This window comes from Harpia harpyja, chromosome 7 (genome assembly GCF_026419915.1).
Source record: "Harpia harpyja isolate bHarHar1 chromosome 7, bHarHar1 primary haplotype, whole genome shotgun sequence".
NCBI lineage: Eukaryota > Metazoa > Chordata > Aves > Accipitriformes > Accipitridae > Harpia > Harpia harpyja.
Window position 1 is genome coordinate 53,148,883 of NC_068946.1, and position 16,871 is coordinate 53,165,753.

General features: G+C 38.8%; 1 protein-coding gene across 11 annotated transcripts in view; it reads right to left on the bottom strand.

The window, feature by feature from the left end:
- The window catches only part of GTDC1 (glycosyltransferase like domain containing 1), a 185,775-nt gene that overhangs the window by 149,307 nt on the left and 19,597 nt on the right, over window positions 1-16,871 (bottom strand). For 2 of the 11 annotated variants that reach the window (XM_052791190.1, XM_052791187.1), the window contains exon 2: window positions 9,455-9,641. The exons of 7 other annotated variants lie outside the window; for them this stretch is intronic. The gene's annotated coding sequence lies outside the window, so the exon portion shown is untranslated. Of the gene's footprint in view, window positions 1-9,454; window positions 9,642-14,464; window positions 14,698-15,842; window positions 16,022-16,871 lie in introns of those variants that run through there. 2 more of the 11 variants (XM_052791185.1, XM_052791186.1) reach the window with 2 other exon arrangements.

The following is a 16,871-nucleotide window of genomic DNA, read 5'->3' on the forward strand; positions in this document are numbered from 1 at the left end:
TTGCCTAATGTATTGCCTCTTCAAGTCTTTCAATATAACAACTTGCTGATATACTCTAAAGCATTTCTCATGTTATCAAACTGCTTTATATTCACTGCAACTTCTGAAAGATGTTGCTAAGATAGAAGCAGTAGTTACAAAACTGTATGTGACTTGCAAATAGTAATTTCATGTTGTTCACTGACATAACTTGTTACTTAGCATGGAGACAGTATTTTGACAAAAATATTGATGCTTTATAAAACAAAAAATGCGCAAGCCAGTATCTTTTTATGGAAACTACTTGATTTTGCAATATTATTGGAGTTTCTACCTTAATGACCGATTTAAAAACAAAACTAACTTACAATTTATCAGCTATGCCTTTTTGCATTGATGCCATTAAAAAAGCAGGTCTTTTGGGGCAGGGTGGGGGAATCCTGGAGGCCACAGAGCTGCCTGGTATTTTCCCTTAAAAAATTTCATGGTGCTAAAGTGCATAGAATAGATTATAGTTAAAACTATAATAGTAAGTATTTCTATTGGTTGTTTGACGATAAATAGTTTTTCTCTGATCTATGACTAAAAACATGAAATGAAGTACTTAATCTGGATTACTTCTGCCAACAGTCAAACCTACATGGAAAAGGGAGAAAGTACTACATGATAATTTAAGGGAGCCAATGGGTTTTCTAAATTCTGCTCCCCAAGATCTGATCCAGTGGCTGAAATACAACACACCTCGACCGCATCTCCTTGTGCCACCTTGTTCTCACTGCTGCTTTTGCGTTATTCTTCTATAGCTGAAAAATCCCTAGACGCCAGAAGTCAATTTAAAGTGAACTTCATATTGATGGAACAGCCTAAAGATGACCTAAACTGGGCTGAGAGTTTGAGCCAACAACTTCAGGCTCCTTCACCCCTAAACATTGAACACCAAGAGGTTCCAAAACCTTTGGAAAAATGACAACTAAAACCTGCAAAAACATGCTGTCATGACACAACCAGCACAGCAGCTCCTAGAGTAGCTCTGCATACTCGCCTCCAAATTCTTTTATCCAAATTTTTGACTAGCTGACATCAAGTTTTGAGGTACCTTAGCCATAAACTTTGAGGAATCTCAGTCCTGACTTTGGCTCACAAAATGCTTATGCTGCATCTTTTCACTAAATTTAACCATTCCAAAAAGATATTAAGAATCCTGCTAAAACGATCAAGACTGGGTTTAGCGATACTCTGGGCAATACTTCAGGTTCTTACCTTTTTACTTCCAAGCAGAATTTGGCCCACTAAGCCTAACTCAGTGTTTTCCACCCAGAATTGTAAACACTACTTTCATTTCTTCATGTAAGTGATTGGTATGATTGATAAGGAGCAGTTTCAATATTACAAATAATGAGGCAGCACAAATTCTAGCAAATGAAAACTTCCTGAGCAAAACTAACAGCGTCTTCAAACAGTATTCATAATGTTTTGTTATTAACTATTTCCTCACTAAATGACTTTTTTTAATTTAGATTCACAGATATGCCAGGCTGCTAAATAAAACAGCAATTCAAAGACTGAAGACATTTTACACATGGTTTACAGCTAATTGAAAGTTGAAAGAAAACATTGCAAAGAAGTTAGTTAAAAACAGTAGTGAGATTCTGTAAATAGATTCAACTCTTCAAAAGAAAATCAGTCACTGCATGTAGCTTTAAAGCCGATCTTTCAAGTTAGGACTGAACTAAACCTTTATTTAGCAAAATGACACTAAAAAAAAAAACAGTACTAAAAGATGTAAGTATAAAAACAATACCAATCATCCCCAGAATACCCTTTTTTTGGTACAAGAAGCTCTACAGGTTCCAACAGCACTGCGTTCATGAACGGGTTAGGGGGCCCTACTCATTTAAGTTGTGTTTCCGTCACTTGACTATATGTGCTTATAGGAAGATAAACAGGACAGCCCCACCTTCGCAATGGGGAAATCTTTGTGAATGACAGTGATATTAGGCAGATGAGTGGCTCCCATTTAACTTGTTGTCAGTCACATCTATGAAGTTATGCACAGGACTACACCAAAACACTGTTTCTCGGTATGTGGCGCAATAAGGCTTTTGTATACTGCTATCTTTGATATCTTAATGAAATTTTTCTATTTATTCCTTGACGTAACATGAAGTCTAGAAACAAAACATCCTCCTAATACACAGACTGATAATCATTGGTACACTACTTACATGGCTGCTTACAATCATTGCAGAAACCCAACCATGAGGATTTTCCCCCATTCCCAAAATGTCTAGGGGTTCAGATTTCTTCCAAGGTTTCAAAGACCGAATAATGTAGGCTCTTGCAAAGAACCCAGAATGGATGTCTCCATTTAAAGTGAAGCAGAGTTGAACATAAATCAGCAAGAGTAGCATGTATCATTAAAACTTACTGGCAGCTAACACATAGGGTCCTTTCACACACCACGAGAAAGCTGCAAGTGTAGTGAGCAGCAATATCTGAGCTAGCTTAATCTAGCTAGCAGAGATAAAACACCAAAGTCAGAAGAAAGCTTTAGCAACCAAGATAAACATTTTCCAAGAATGCACGGTATGTAATTACGTTGCTGCCATATGCAAATCCGGTGTCACTGCATCTGCACTGCTGCTGGTACCCGCAATACCTAGAATGACTCGGTATAGGTATGTTTAGCATATCTTTAAAACAACACACCTTCCATTTCGTGTCTGAAGACCTATCCTTTGATTTGCTGAAACGTGAATATAAAAAAAGCAGAAAACCTTACAAAGAAATGATAATAGCTAGCTGCTTTGATACCTATGGCAACATGACTAAAAATAAGCAATTCAAAGAAACAACTAATTCAGTAAAGTTATGAAGTTAGGATTTTTTTTTATTTTTTTGCGGTCTTTAACATATCTGCAAGGCTCTTTCATCCAATTTTGTAAAGAAGTGTAAGTAGCCATTCTGAATTGATTATTACAACTTTAGGATGAGTGACACTTGACTGAAAAAGGATGTCAGTCTCCTTTGTTTTCATTTTCAAAGAAGGAACACAAAAATACTCTTCTCCCTCCATGCTCCTCTTCTATTCAAAAAACAAAATTAAAGATTGTGGTTTGGGCCCATGGTGTTGGACTCCACTCTCCCTCCACAATGACTAAATATATAGAACTACTTAATCTGGTAGTTCACATAAAGTCTTCAGCTGCCTGGACAATGCAAGCTGAACATAAAGTCCTATTTTACTAAAATTAGGTCATATTCCTGCACACAGGATGTCTGCAGGATTTGGTCCAAGTCACCTGTAGTCTATATTCTTCCAATGCATTAGAAGTTACCAATACCATATGGCTCTTCTTTCCTGCAGCAATTCAAGAAATTCAGGGATGCAGGCATTCACTCAATTTTTTTTCTTCTTCTTTCTAAAATTTATGTTTGGATCCCAGCAATTCATCTTGTGCCACAAAATGTTTATGGTTTCAACTTGTATGGAGAATCCAGCAGCCTTCAGAGATCAAAGGGCCATTCTTACTGTCAAAACTGTAAGCTTCACAACGATAACTTCATTTTCATTAGTTTCATAAAAGATATAGAAATACATAATCCTTTTAGCTGCCAATAGCCTTACAGAATAAAAACATGCAACACCAAACAGTAAGTTTTTGCTGACCACAGAACACACAATTAGCTTTTGTCAAATGCTTTTAGAACTGTACAGTCATTTATGCATTTTTAAGACTATAATTAAACTGCCAAACAAATTATAACAGGACACAAAATGCAGCTTTTCTACATAAAAAGATTTTTAAAAAATTATCTTCTTTCAGTACAGAAGATAAAAGCATATTTTAAGTCATTATTTCCTCTTTAGGCTCCCCTCCTAGGTGCAAGGAGGGGGTTTAGTTTCCATTCTAAGCTGAGATGAACCAGTTGGTCTAGCAAGCTCGTTCAATGCTTCAAAGCTATCGCACTGCAAATCCAGGTTTTATTTCAAAACTTTTACGCCCCAGGTTAGCCAGGGTCAAGAGTTCTGCACAGGCTGTATAAGTCCACCCTCAAGAGTGACACTACTTCACTTTTTCACTCTCATCACTTAAATAAATTATATTGAAAGATTATTCAGTGATTTGGGTAAGTACATGGTGCCTGGAAACCTACCTAGTGAATCCTTTGACCTCATTAAAATCTGCATATTTGCTGTAAGCAAGCAAGCCACTATCGTAAGTTGTAGGCTTTCCTTTTCAGCTGCTGTTTCATGAACGAAAGAGCAAAACAAGCCTCCCCCTGATCTCAGCAAGAATATTGCTTCCTACAAATCTGCATCCCTATCTGTTACAGGATCTCTAAGCCAGTAAAAGTTAAATATCCTTTAAGCCAAGGGATGTGTGTGTATGTGTATATATCTATCTATCTATGTTCATATTTGGAATACTTTTGAGTCCATCCTAAGTGAGATTTTTAAATTGTGTGTAACTGTGCCCCATACACATCTAAAACATGCTTAAAATTGCCCTGCATATTCACAAAAAAGTAAAAAACAACAACAAAACAACCCACAAACAACAGCAAAAAAGTACAAAAGAAGTCAGAAAATTGGTATTTTAAGATTTACTTCTGCAAAAGCTATTCTGGCGACACCAGGGTCCTACCAAGCATGTTGGCTTAGACGAACTGGCAGCACACTTGCAGGATCTAGCCAGTACCTATGCAGCTGTTGTTTCCTAGCAAACATCTGAGCAACTACCCCTTGTTTATCTCATTAAAAAGAAATGAGAAGATACTGTTACAAAGTATGCTGAAACAGTAAGTTAATGAGATTACGTACTGGAAATCACCTAAAAATAATTATTAGCTGTTTACCAGAATCCTGTGAAATTTCCAGTAGATAATATTCAAATTCAAGTTGTTGGGGGAAAAAAAAACAGAAAAGAACATATCAGCCTATGTATAAACATACACTAGTACATACAGAGCACCAATTCATGTTCTGCAATTGCCTTTTCTTCTGCATGGGAAAAGCCCATGCTACACCTCTCTGAAAAAAATACAGCAAACTTCCCCCACACCTCAGCCACTTCCAGACCAAAGTGCAGCATGACATTTGATACACACGCTTTCGATCCGCACTTTGCAAGCGTGTGGTAAAGTCCTTTTTAAAGATGATGTGAATTACAGGTATGCAGATGGAAGTGCTAGAAAGGGTTCTAGTTTCAGTCTCTGAAGCACCTTCATGGCAGTAACCACATGATTCAAAACTGTCTGTACTCATTGCTGCTACCATTTGAACACAGGATATCGTTTTGCTTTGCACTAAGACATATTTCTCTGATTTTAAAGCACTACATTTTCATAATTCAGCAAAAAAACTCCAAGCTTTTAGCAATAACACCCTAAAAGAGGAAAGGAAGACTTTGGAATTTTTCCTGCTTTTGAATTAAGCTTCATCATTTTTAAGCCTCCAATAATTTCAAAAAATTCTTACTTCACCAGCTAGGCTGCCATTAGGCTTTTACTTGTGAAAAGTGGCCTTGTTAAAAGTGAAACGCATTCTATTTAAAACATAGTTGCGTGTCCTTTGTGAAAAGGGCAACTGACCACACAAGAATAATGTACGAGGTTAGAAGGAATTGCCTTCAAACAATAAAAATGCATCAGATACAGTGCACAGCTGCACCCCACAACCTAGCCAGTCATCAGCACTCCAGCTTCATCCCACTGCTTTTCCAGAGGGGATGGGAACAAGCTGAATACTCAGAAGGTACAGTGGGAAGGGCTTGCATAGGAAAGAGGTAGTTGGGAGAAGTCCACAGGGGAGGAGAGTCCTTGGAGGCACTTGTCCTTCAAGACCTGAGTAGCCAAGAACACAACTGTCACCTTTATAATTCTGCAACCTGCACGCTGTCTTGCATTTTTACTAGCACCGCAGCACAGCAAAGGAGCCAACAGCTGAGACGCACCCTAAATTTTCTTTTACATTTAACACCACCACTTGCATATCAAAGCCTACATGTGGAAATCACTAACATTTACAGAGCCACTTGACTGCACACTGAAGCTTGAAACAAGTTACAGATGGACAGATTGTGCTTACCTACCCTCTATATGCCTGATGCAAATAAATGAGAAACTGGAAGTTGGTCACCTCGGAGCGGCACTGGTGGTCTCCGTCTAATCTCCACTCACCCCAATAAATGCCCATCTGCCCTTGGACTCACTATTGTTTTGCGTGTGCTAGTATTTCAATGCATATCCTTCCCCTATGCTCTACACCATATGAAATTGAGCACAATGAAAGTATTTTAGAAAAAATACCTAAGCAACTTGGAGCCAGGTTTTCAAAAGGAGAAGCTGAAAATCTCATGGAGTTACAATGAGACTTGGGTACCTAAATGTTTAAATCGTTCCTGAAGATGGCAGTTCAGCAAAGACTCTCAAAAACTTTTGAAAATCTTATCCTGTATAGTGTTAATCATAGTTCTGTCTTCACAACATAAACAATTCTTACAGTTCATGGTAAAAAAATACACAACATGTAATACTTGTGTGAACTAGCATTTCCTTCCTCCCCCCATCATATCAAGTTCACTCACTTGGGGATTGCATCGGAGGCGAGAGAAATGCTGTTCTTCCTCCGTGAGGCTGTTTCTCCCCAGCACTGAACAGGGACTGGGCTATCTATCCTCTCCCACCTGCTGATACATACCAGAAGACGACACTACTTCAAGTTTATGTGACTTTCATCTCTGCCCAACTCACGAGGCTACTGTGGGCCCTGCTCGTCTGTGCAAGATGCAGCCTCAGAGGCATTACAGGCCTTTAGTGTCTGGCAAAACCCCCCATGGAGAAAGCATCGTGGTGGTTGTAAGCGATTTGTGGAAGAAGTGAAGGGCCTGGCGTTTGTTCTTTACTCCTGTATCTCAAATTTAATTAAATTTGAAACATGGCAGAGTTTACGACACAGACAAATAATTAAAACATTAATCATAAATGAATTCATGACTTAAACATATCTAGTCCTCGGCATTTGATTTCATGTGAATCACCGAAAGTCTGTTATTTCCTGTAGTAAGTTACGACTTACGTCTTCAACCCCTTTCCTCAATGTCATGTATATTATCTGCCTGGAAGAGATGCACCTACGTGCCCAAGCTGTGGGCATGATACCTTCCCCAACCATCGTGGACAGTAATACCACCTACAAATTGCAGATACTGTAGTACACGAAAGCTCTTCTTCAACGTTTCCACTCTTTGGCAATACCTAAAGGAAAATGCACTACTCAAACTAGGCTTTCCAAAAACTCTACTTTTTCAACAACTTTTTCTTATGGCTTTGCCATCTCATTGGCTGCCACTGAAAACAATCAAATTAGGCAAGTCTTTCCTACGTTACACTGAGAATGACGTACTATTAATTGATTGCACCCCATAAAATTTTAAAATATGAAAAAAGTTGGTTTTATACAATTTACTTACTCCCTAAAGACTCCAGACTACTCAATTGATAGTTTTATAATATTCTTTTTATTATTATTATTATTAAAGAGACTGAGTGCAGAATGATAGGGAAAAGCCTGCATCTTTACAATAAAGAGCAGATGAAAAACAGCTTCTTAACAAGATACTTTCTAGAATTTATAAAGAAAAATGCCCTGAAAAACCTAGATGCTAGGAACAAAAATAACTACTGTAAGGAAATGGCAAGATGAGGGAGGAAAAGAGTATCACAAGCATCAAACAAGCCAATAAAAACTTCCTTAGAATAAACGGACTCTAAATGTTCGAACAATCTCCATGCTATGGAGACCTCTGATAATGTTATGACAGACAATTACAGTGCTAACACAGTTCTGATGCCTCAGAGTTGAATATACAAATCAATTAGGACACCAGAAGAAATGTGTGTCAATATAAGCAACACAATCTAGGAAATACTGGAATTCTGCGCTACCTCAATAAGAGCTTACACTGCAGCCCTTCCCTCGTTGCAGCCCGTAGTATTGTCTTTTTGTTACTTGACCACATATTTTAATGTAACACATCGGAGCTTAAAAAAACTTTACGCTTGTTACTCTTCTGTCAAATTTAGTACAAGTTGCCTGATGAGTTCAGAAGTTATTGGAATAGAAAGGGGAAAGGAGAAGGAACGGCACTGACACACACTATGTCACACCAGCTTGTTTCCTTAAACAGACCAGGCTTAGAGCAGTTTTACATGCGTAGAAGCTGTGACGGTGAAATATGAGGCCTTCCCTTAAAAGAGGCAATCCCAGCTGGTTTAAGTGTTAGAGACATTGGGGAGGGGGGACCCCTCCCTTAAAATACTGACTGTCCACCACACGCAAAATTCACGAAAAAGTTATCAGATTTTCATTATGGTTTTAATGCACAAATAAGTCTTTTACACTTGAAGATACAACCAAATTTATTAATTCTCAGTGTGAGGAAAACTAATTTTCCCTACCAAAAGTATAAAATATAGTCTCAATTCACTGTTGACTGCCACTAGTCTGCATAGTGGAATTCCACATATTTTGATTTTTGGGGGGGAGAAGGTGGGATGGTAAATAGAAAACATGTATCTGAACAGCCAAACATTTTTGGTCATCTCTTCCTATTTTGCTGTAGGGCCCACCCATCTCTTAGGTCTGTCTCTCATGTACAGCCATATGAAGCCAGTCTACTTGAATTACAAGTACAGCACAATTGTTAACAGACATACCTCATTCGTGATCTTAACGTTTCCCACCTCTGTTGCAACCACATGAATCCAGTTTTTGATTAAAAAGGAGAAAAAGAGAAGTCAGCAAGCATGTCACTAATCTTGCCTTGAAGGAAAAATTCCTTTGATTCCCAAAACCTGTAACCTTACCAGACTTACCAAACACTGGAAGCACAATGTGAACTGTACCATCGTTTCAAGGCAAGCACAGTAAAAATCATTAGTAGACACCTACTAACACCAAGAAGGCTGTACCCACTGAGCTGGGCACAAAAGGCAATCAAGTCTCCTTTTCTTTACGGAGCCAGTTAGTGCCACCACACAACCAAGGCAGATGAAGAAAGGTAGTCCCCAGATTGCACACACTGAAGTCCTTATCGTAGAGTCCCTGCTGTCTGCTCAAACAAGCATCACGCAGAGAAATAAGAAAAGTTCTTTAACTTGGTCCCATAATGATCTTCTGAAAGGTAGCACCTTCACAAACAATTACGAGTATCCCCCCACAAAGTGTAGGATGAAGCCGAACTAATGAATCTGCTCTGGAATTGATGATACTCTGCATGGACACAGTGACCCACAAAGAGAGACAACATACTGCAAGAGCCGGGAGCCCAGGACCCCGACTCTACACTGAATTATTGGCCATGAGCCACTTAACCCCTGTGTCTTGTGTAGTTCCCTGTTTGACAGGCAGAAAACACACTTTCCCTTTTTCATCTAAGAGACACGTGATATTTATCAGAAGTATTATTACCTTCATTCAAAACTGGGAGCAGTAAAATACCAGGCTGTGCTGCTTTAGATGTCTTCAACAAAGCAGTTTGGGAATCTTGTCTATGAATCTCAGTGATGAGCAGTACTTTTTCCCATCCGTTCTATCTGCTTCAGTCCAATGGACAGATGATAAAGTGCAATTTTCCCAATTGTAAGTGTTCTTAAATCTGAATAGAGTTAGAGGGAGAAAAGAATAAAGTGTATGAGCTCATCTGGTCTAACTTCCCAACTGTTTTAGGCTAAGACCCTCCAACAAAATACCACCCAATACTACATCACCCAAATATTTATTCCAAATACATTCCTTAGTCTAGCACTGTCTGCAAAAAAAGACTACACTTGAGCTAAAGGCAAAAGACAGGAGAGTCCACAATCACCTGCGCCCATTGATCATCAAGAGTAGCTAGGTTTGTTTACTTCACACTTCATCAAATCCTATAGCAGAGGAGCCAGGTGAGCCTTGCCTCCTCTCCTCCAAGACCCCATCAACCTGACCTGCCACGAAAGGTCCTCTCTACAGGAGATGGCCACCATTACCATTCTAAGCACATCAGGGAAACACCCCACCCCACCAGAATTCAAGACATTATACTAATGGCAGTCTTGCAGTGCTGTGTAAGTTAATGTCGAGATTTTACGTGTTTGCCTACTTCATGGTCTCTTTTGTACATGCAAAGACTGCACTAGCCTTTTTGCCATGGCATCATAGTCACCACAGATAATCACACCTCCAAGCCCTCCCCTCGAGTCACAGAATCGGGATGGATGAAGTTGGAGCGGACCTCCAGAGTCCAAACTCATCCAAACCCTCTGCTCAAACCAGGGTCAACCACAGCAGGTTCCCCAGGTCTACCTCGAGTTCCGAGTATCTCCATAGATGGAGACTCCACAGCCCCCCCGGGCAACTTGTGCCAACATTTGACCATTCATGGTGAAAAACTTCTTTCTGTGTTTAAACGGAATTTCCTGTATTTCAGTTGGTGCCCCTGAGCCTACTCATCTCGAGGGTAAACTGTCCCAGCTCTTCCTGCCTCTCCTCGTATCACACCCGTATTCTCAAAATGGGTTTTCCCAGCCTAAGTTTTCTGTACCAGCTACAGTTTTACTGTATTTTGATGACTGAACTACATGACTAACTGTGGATATATTTCTCCCGTATTCTTTGCATCATCTCAAAAATAAAGCACCAAAACTTAAATCACCAACAAAACCGCTGATTAAGTGCAACTAGGCCACAAACACATGGGAGACCCACTAGATGTGGGTCTTTCTCATCCCAAAAGTTACACTCTAAGCAACAGGGCATTTTTAATCTTTTCTGTGTCTCTGCTACATATAATTCAAGTTTTTATATCAAAATATTGTGTTGCAATGATTTAATGCTTTAAAGTAAATTAGTTTAATATAGCAATATAGGCCAGACACAAAATCCTATTAAAAAAATACATCAGCTTTGTCTCACAAAGCCTTCTATCACGAAACCATAGTGATCAGCATTATTTTTTTTTTTTTTTTTTTTAGCTTTTAAGCCTTCACTGACAGAAGTCCAAGTTAACTTTTACTTTATTTTGTCCTGGGCTAAATCCACTGCGACATCCTTTTTGCCCTTTTAAATACAGAAACTTTTTGGAAGTGTTCCAGCACTTTGAAATAAACACATTTACAAGATATGCAATAATTAACATGAGTGGTTCTAGAGGCTCCTGACACAGTTCTCAAGTCCCTATGATGTGATGTCCAGATCTGTTTATATAATTTTTTTATTTAATAGTTAATTTCAGAAATCACTCCTTTACCATCTTTAGCAAAGTGGGTGTGAACTTCCTACTCCAAACAAAAAATGATATGGGAAGGGAGAAAACACTATAATAAAGTGTGTAAAAAGCAAAATTACATTAAAAAGGCAAAAAATACATTAAAACAGTTTAAAAAGTTTATGCTTAATGATGTCTTAATAGAAAGAGCTGACTTTGTGAGACACACTGAAAATGACCATTTCCCCCTGTAGATGGTTGCCTTGGAGCCAGAGGACTAGCTGCATTAGATAGAAAGATCAGAAGATTGTGATGTTTACAGACCTAAAAGTTGGTATCTGTCCACTTCTCGACTGCAGGCTAGATTACATGTTTCTACTTATTTCTCAAAATGACAAGGTTTAATACTTTTTTTTTACTTCAGTCTGCACAGAAGAACTTAAGATTCTCAACAGCAATGAACTTGTGAGAGAGTTTCCAACCCAAGTTTTCGACACGATAGGGTAGAAAGAGGATGATTTTCAAAACATAAATTCAAACTGGCAAAGTCTGAGGTCTTTTACTATTGAATACTAAGGGAACTAGTTGAAATCGCTCCTGAATCACCTGCAATTATCTTCAAAAGCTCTTGGAAGTCAGAAAAGCTCCCAAAGACATGAAGTGCTAGCACAAAAAAAACTTACTCCAAAAGAGAAGAAAATGGAGAAATGAGAATTACAGACAAGTAATCCTTACTTCCATACCAACAGGTTACCAAAACAAGTGATTAAACAACCTATGTGTACACACCTAGAGGACTGGCCAGCAAAGATTTGTCGGGGGGGGGGGGGGGGGGGGGGGGGGGGAAGTCACATCAAACTAATCTTAATTTTCCCCTTTGACAAGAAATGCATCTTGACCTCAGTGAGGTTTTTTCACACAACATTCTAGAAAATATGAAAAAATATAATCGAGGTTATACCACTAAGATGCGGGAACATCAGAGGATGCAAAACTGCCCTGTGGGAGTAAGAACCAGTAGTTTGCTATGAGAATGGCAGAACACTGGAAACAGGCAGGAATCTGTCCTCGGTCTAGTATGCTTCGGTATTTTCACTGATGGCTTGCAGAGTACACACTTGAAAATCTTAGCAAGTAACGCTGAGCTCTGGGAGGTGTTGCAAGCGAATACTAGAATTTTAATGTATCTTAACTGAACTGCCACTTTTGATGGAGAGCTTGAACCCTAAGAAAGAAGTTTAGCAATTAAATTCCAAATTATGTCAGTTTACTATTTTTTTTTAATATATATTTAAGTAAATCAGGAATGATTCAAACAAGTTTCATCCTACCTGAAGACAAGAGATGAACAATTCTCAGGATCCCTTCCAGATCAAATTTCTACAAGTGTAGTATGGATCTACACTGAAACAATGGAAATGGAATGGAGAAAAACGGATGAAAAGATGTTTCCGCATCAGTGAAGCAGCACAGAGGCCCCAGCACTGCAGAGGCACAGATGACCCATCCTTACAGATCTCCTGCTAATCTTCACCAGTTCTGTCCCCCAGACTCCAGTTTTTCCGTGCTGAACCTCAATGCGGAGTAAAAGAATTCAGAGGTAATTCTGAGTAAAATCTATGTAACCATCCTACTTCCCTACACAGGCTGTTCTGCAAAGAGCATTGCTCAACCCAGTGTTTTTAACAACACAAGCATTTTAAAAAGTTATCAGGGAAGTAGTCAAATAGTACTTTTCTCTAGTATCTATGTATACATTGTGGCTCTTCAGTTAGCCAATTAGCAGAAACATTAAGCTGCCAAACTTCCATTATTTTTACAACATGTAAAAATTATTTTTATATATATATCATGATTTTAAGAAGTACAACTAAACGGAGCACTACTGTAATCTTCTAGTTATATTTTTGCTAGTTTTTAATGTCAAAACATTTAAATGAGGTACTCTTTATTTGAAGATGACTAATTATAATGTGTTCCATTTGGGGAACAAGAGTTCAATATCCTAGCATTAATTAAAGAAAATGCACTCTCCTAGCTTAAGATTAAAAACTAAAATGCAGCCAAAAGAAGTTTCTTCCTTGTATCTGTCAGATCACAAAAGCATCCAATACAACAGGGTAAGGTTGCCAGAAAACCCTAAGACTTTCAAAAAGATATTATTTCATATATGTGGCTTAGCTCCGAAGCTGAACTAGAAATGACATCCGAGCTTAGGATAGTAAGCCTTTTTGCCAATGAATTTCTTGTAAAGTCAACAATTATAATTTATTCTGATCCTTTGTGTCACCATATTAGTAGTTATTTTTCAGCAATCCCAGAGCAGCAACAAATAATGCCATAGAAGAGGACTGATATAATTACAGGCTGAAAAAGATAGGCCAGCACCCTTACACTCAAAACTACCCTCTGTGGCTCCTTCATACCCCATATGTTGCTAATAAAACTGTTTGAATCATACCTATGAGACAGTTTTACTGATATTGTATCAGGTCCCTAGGTTCTTTGTATGAGATACGATGTCACTAGCACTATAACTATGCAAATTTTTTGATACAGGATCCCACCGGACACAATATTACATACGTAATTCGCAGTATGAAACTGTGCATTAACAATAATTCTAGTGTTATATAAATGAAACCACTATGTTTATTGAAAAGCTCGCCACACTACAATGAAATCAAATTTAAAAAGCAATAAAGAGCAACTGATGTGCTCATAGTAAAGATGGCAACATTGGTATTTTTCCCCCCAAACAATGTAAATTTTACTTTGTGTTCACATGACAATGCTTTACAGAAACTTTTAGCACTGACACTAAACAAATGCAACTCCCTCCCCCCACAGTATTAATTAATGACTTAAAATAGGAACTTTCTGAGCCCATTTTTAGAAACAACCATGTGATTCTCAGCAAGAATCCGTACTGCATTCACATGCAAGTGCGAGTGTCAGTTTCTACTACTAATAAAAGAATGATAAATGATAACGATAAAGACTAAGAACTGCAGCAGTAAAAAACCAACAGCGTGGGGATATCAACATCCATCGCGCTGAAGCACCTCAGAAGTATCATCCTCTGGTCAGAAAACACCTGCGCTCTAATTCTGCATCTGACTTCAAATATCTGTATGACCTCAGGCAAACGATGCTTCTTTCCAGCTCGCATCACGTGCATTAAGGTCTCTTACCATTTCCTGCATAAGAATGTGGCCAGTGCTTTATACACATACCTGCAAAAAGGCACGTCTGAAAGATCTTAAAAATCAGTGTTGCAAGCAGAGACAGCAGAGCTGCAATCACCAATCTGACAGTACAAGCAGCTTTAAACACATTCCTCTTTTCTGTGTTCCCAGGGACTTCCTCCCTCCGCTATTAATTTATTGGTTTGCTGCAGGTGGAGAATACTGGGGCTTGTAAAAAGAAGTCTCTTTTTAAAAGAAAGCTGAAAAAAAAGGTAACAGGCTAGCATGATAAAGTGAGTCTGGTAAAGAGCCAGACTTAGGAGATAAAAGCACGCTATTTCACCAAGGTGCTGCAAGAATTAATAAACCAGATAATTTTGTAAAGTAAATTGTACAGTAAATTTGTATAGTAAATTGTCTAATATGTACAGGAGAAAAACACAGCTCAGTATTCCCTGGAAATACTTTTAGTGCCTTTGACTACAGATAGAAAATATAAATGACACACCACGACTAGCTAAGAACTCTCACGCTGAGAAGCACTGACTTTAACTAACTGATGCAAGGTTTTACTCGATGGAAGAAAAACGGAGTTGTAACCAGGGACTCGGTAAGCAAGATGATAAATTGACTGCTTCCTATAACTTGTGTGCTTCCACTACAGGGGTAGCTTAAGCAGTAACTTTTTCCTGATGTTTTCCTTGACACCACCCTCTGCACAACATGAAAACCGTAATAGTTTTATTCTATTTAAAAATAAATAAATAGCAGCTTAGGTAACATCTTACAAGGCAGAAAGTTCACACTCCATCCCGTGAACATTCTGCCCTCTGGTATTGCTGCTACGTTTTATCATCATACAATTCAGAGAGAATTATATGCCTATTTTCAAAGTTTTAGAAAAACAAACCCCTCCTCCCCAAATATAGCCCGAAGCTGTTATGAAGCAACTCCTTTTTAGAAAAAGCACTTAGGCAGATACTTAATTTTAATTAATAGTCTCACTGACTTCAACATTTGCACAGCGAGACAACTCCACGCTTCAATTAAAGCATGCACATAAACGCTTTGCTGATTCATGGCCAAAAGCATGACAGGAACATCATTATATAAAATGCTCATAATATTAAAAAAAAAAATAAAAAACACAAAAAAAAAAAACCAAAGCCAGCAACCTCACCCTCAAACAGAGGGTGCAAACTCACAGCTTGAGCAGAACTTACAGGTTGCTGAACAGATGAATGCTAGGGCTAAGATACATTCACAATGAAATTATTTCAGGGTGGGCAAAAGAACTTTGGGGAAAGAGCTTAACTAGGTGGAGACTACACGAGCCCCAGTTCTTCATCCTTGGCACCTACTATCTGCCAAGATTGGGTTTTCAGGAGTTGAGGATTCTTTACCAGAAGAGTGGAGGCAGCTGTACCTTTACCTCTGATGACTTGCTCTCTTTTTCCATTGTTCACATAGCAGATAAGCAGATTTTTTTCAATAAACAATTAATTACATCCAGTTCAGTTCCACCACGGATCACACTGAACATCTTCAGCAGACGTTCACTTCCAGGGAACAGCCACTCCAAGTTGCAATGCTGCCTATCATAATATGCCTATGATAAATCTAATTTTGAAATAATATGACACACAAGAAACACTAGTTAATTATTCTTCACTATCTATGTAATATCATAAACTGTAAGCTTTAATTTTTAGGCAGAACCTTTAAAGGTAGTTGGTAAAAAATTTTTGTTGAAATACTTTCTGGTCCTATTCATAAGCAAAACTGTGGCACTTGATGGCCTGTGGCTCACTACTACCAACTCATAATTTTAGAAGTTTAGAAGAAAACCTTCATTCCAGGACAGCCAAGCAATACTTAAAAAGTAATCCCACGCACACTTTTATTAAGGCATCAAGAAAGTTGCAGCTGATAGCAAAAGCGAGCTGAACGTAAAAATTTTAAAGTAGTAGCCACTAAGAGTTAAACTGCTTAAAGAGAAGCTAAGGATGAGAAGTGACTTCCCAAGTAACCTGCTTCCTTCCTCCTTCACCTGGACAAACAACTAGGTGCTGTGCAACGAACCTGGCTGCTGGACGATGGGATGGGCAGAAGCCACAGGAGTTTGCTGCTAGCTGGGGTGTTCACCTCCTCGCGATGCTCCTTTGGGTGCGGGTATCAGCACGAGCCTCCCACCAGCCCCGGAACCACCACCACCTCCTCGCAATACATCCTTCAGGAAACCATCGAGCTAAAGACTCTTCCACTTGCAAAACCTGCAACGGTGACATTCATCAAACGAGGCTTAGCATCGCAAAGCTGTGCTACAACACGACCAGCGAAAAGAGACTGAGTCCCCTCTCCATCACCTCGAACAGCAGGAATAGGATAGCCCAGATGATAGACACCTCAAGCAACAAAACGGACACAAACGTGCAGGTAGAAAATGAACATCTGA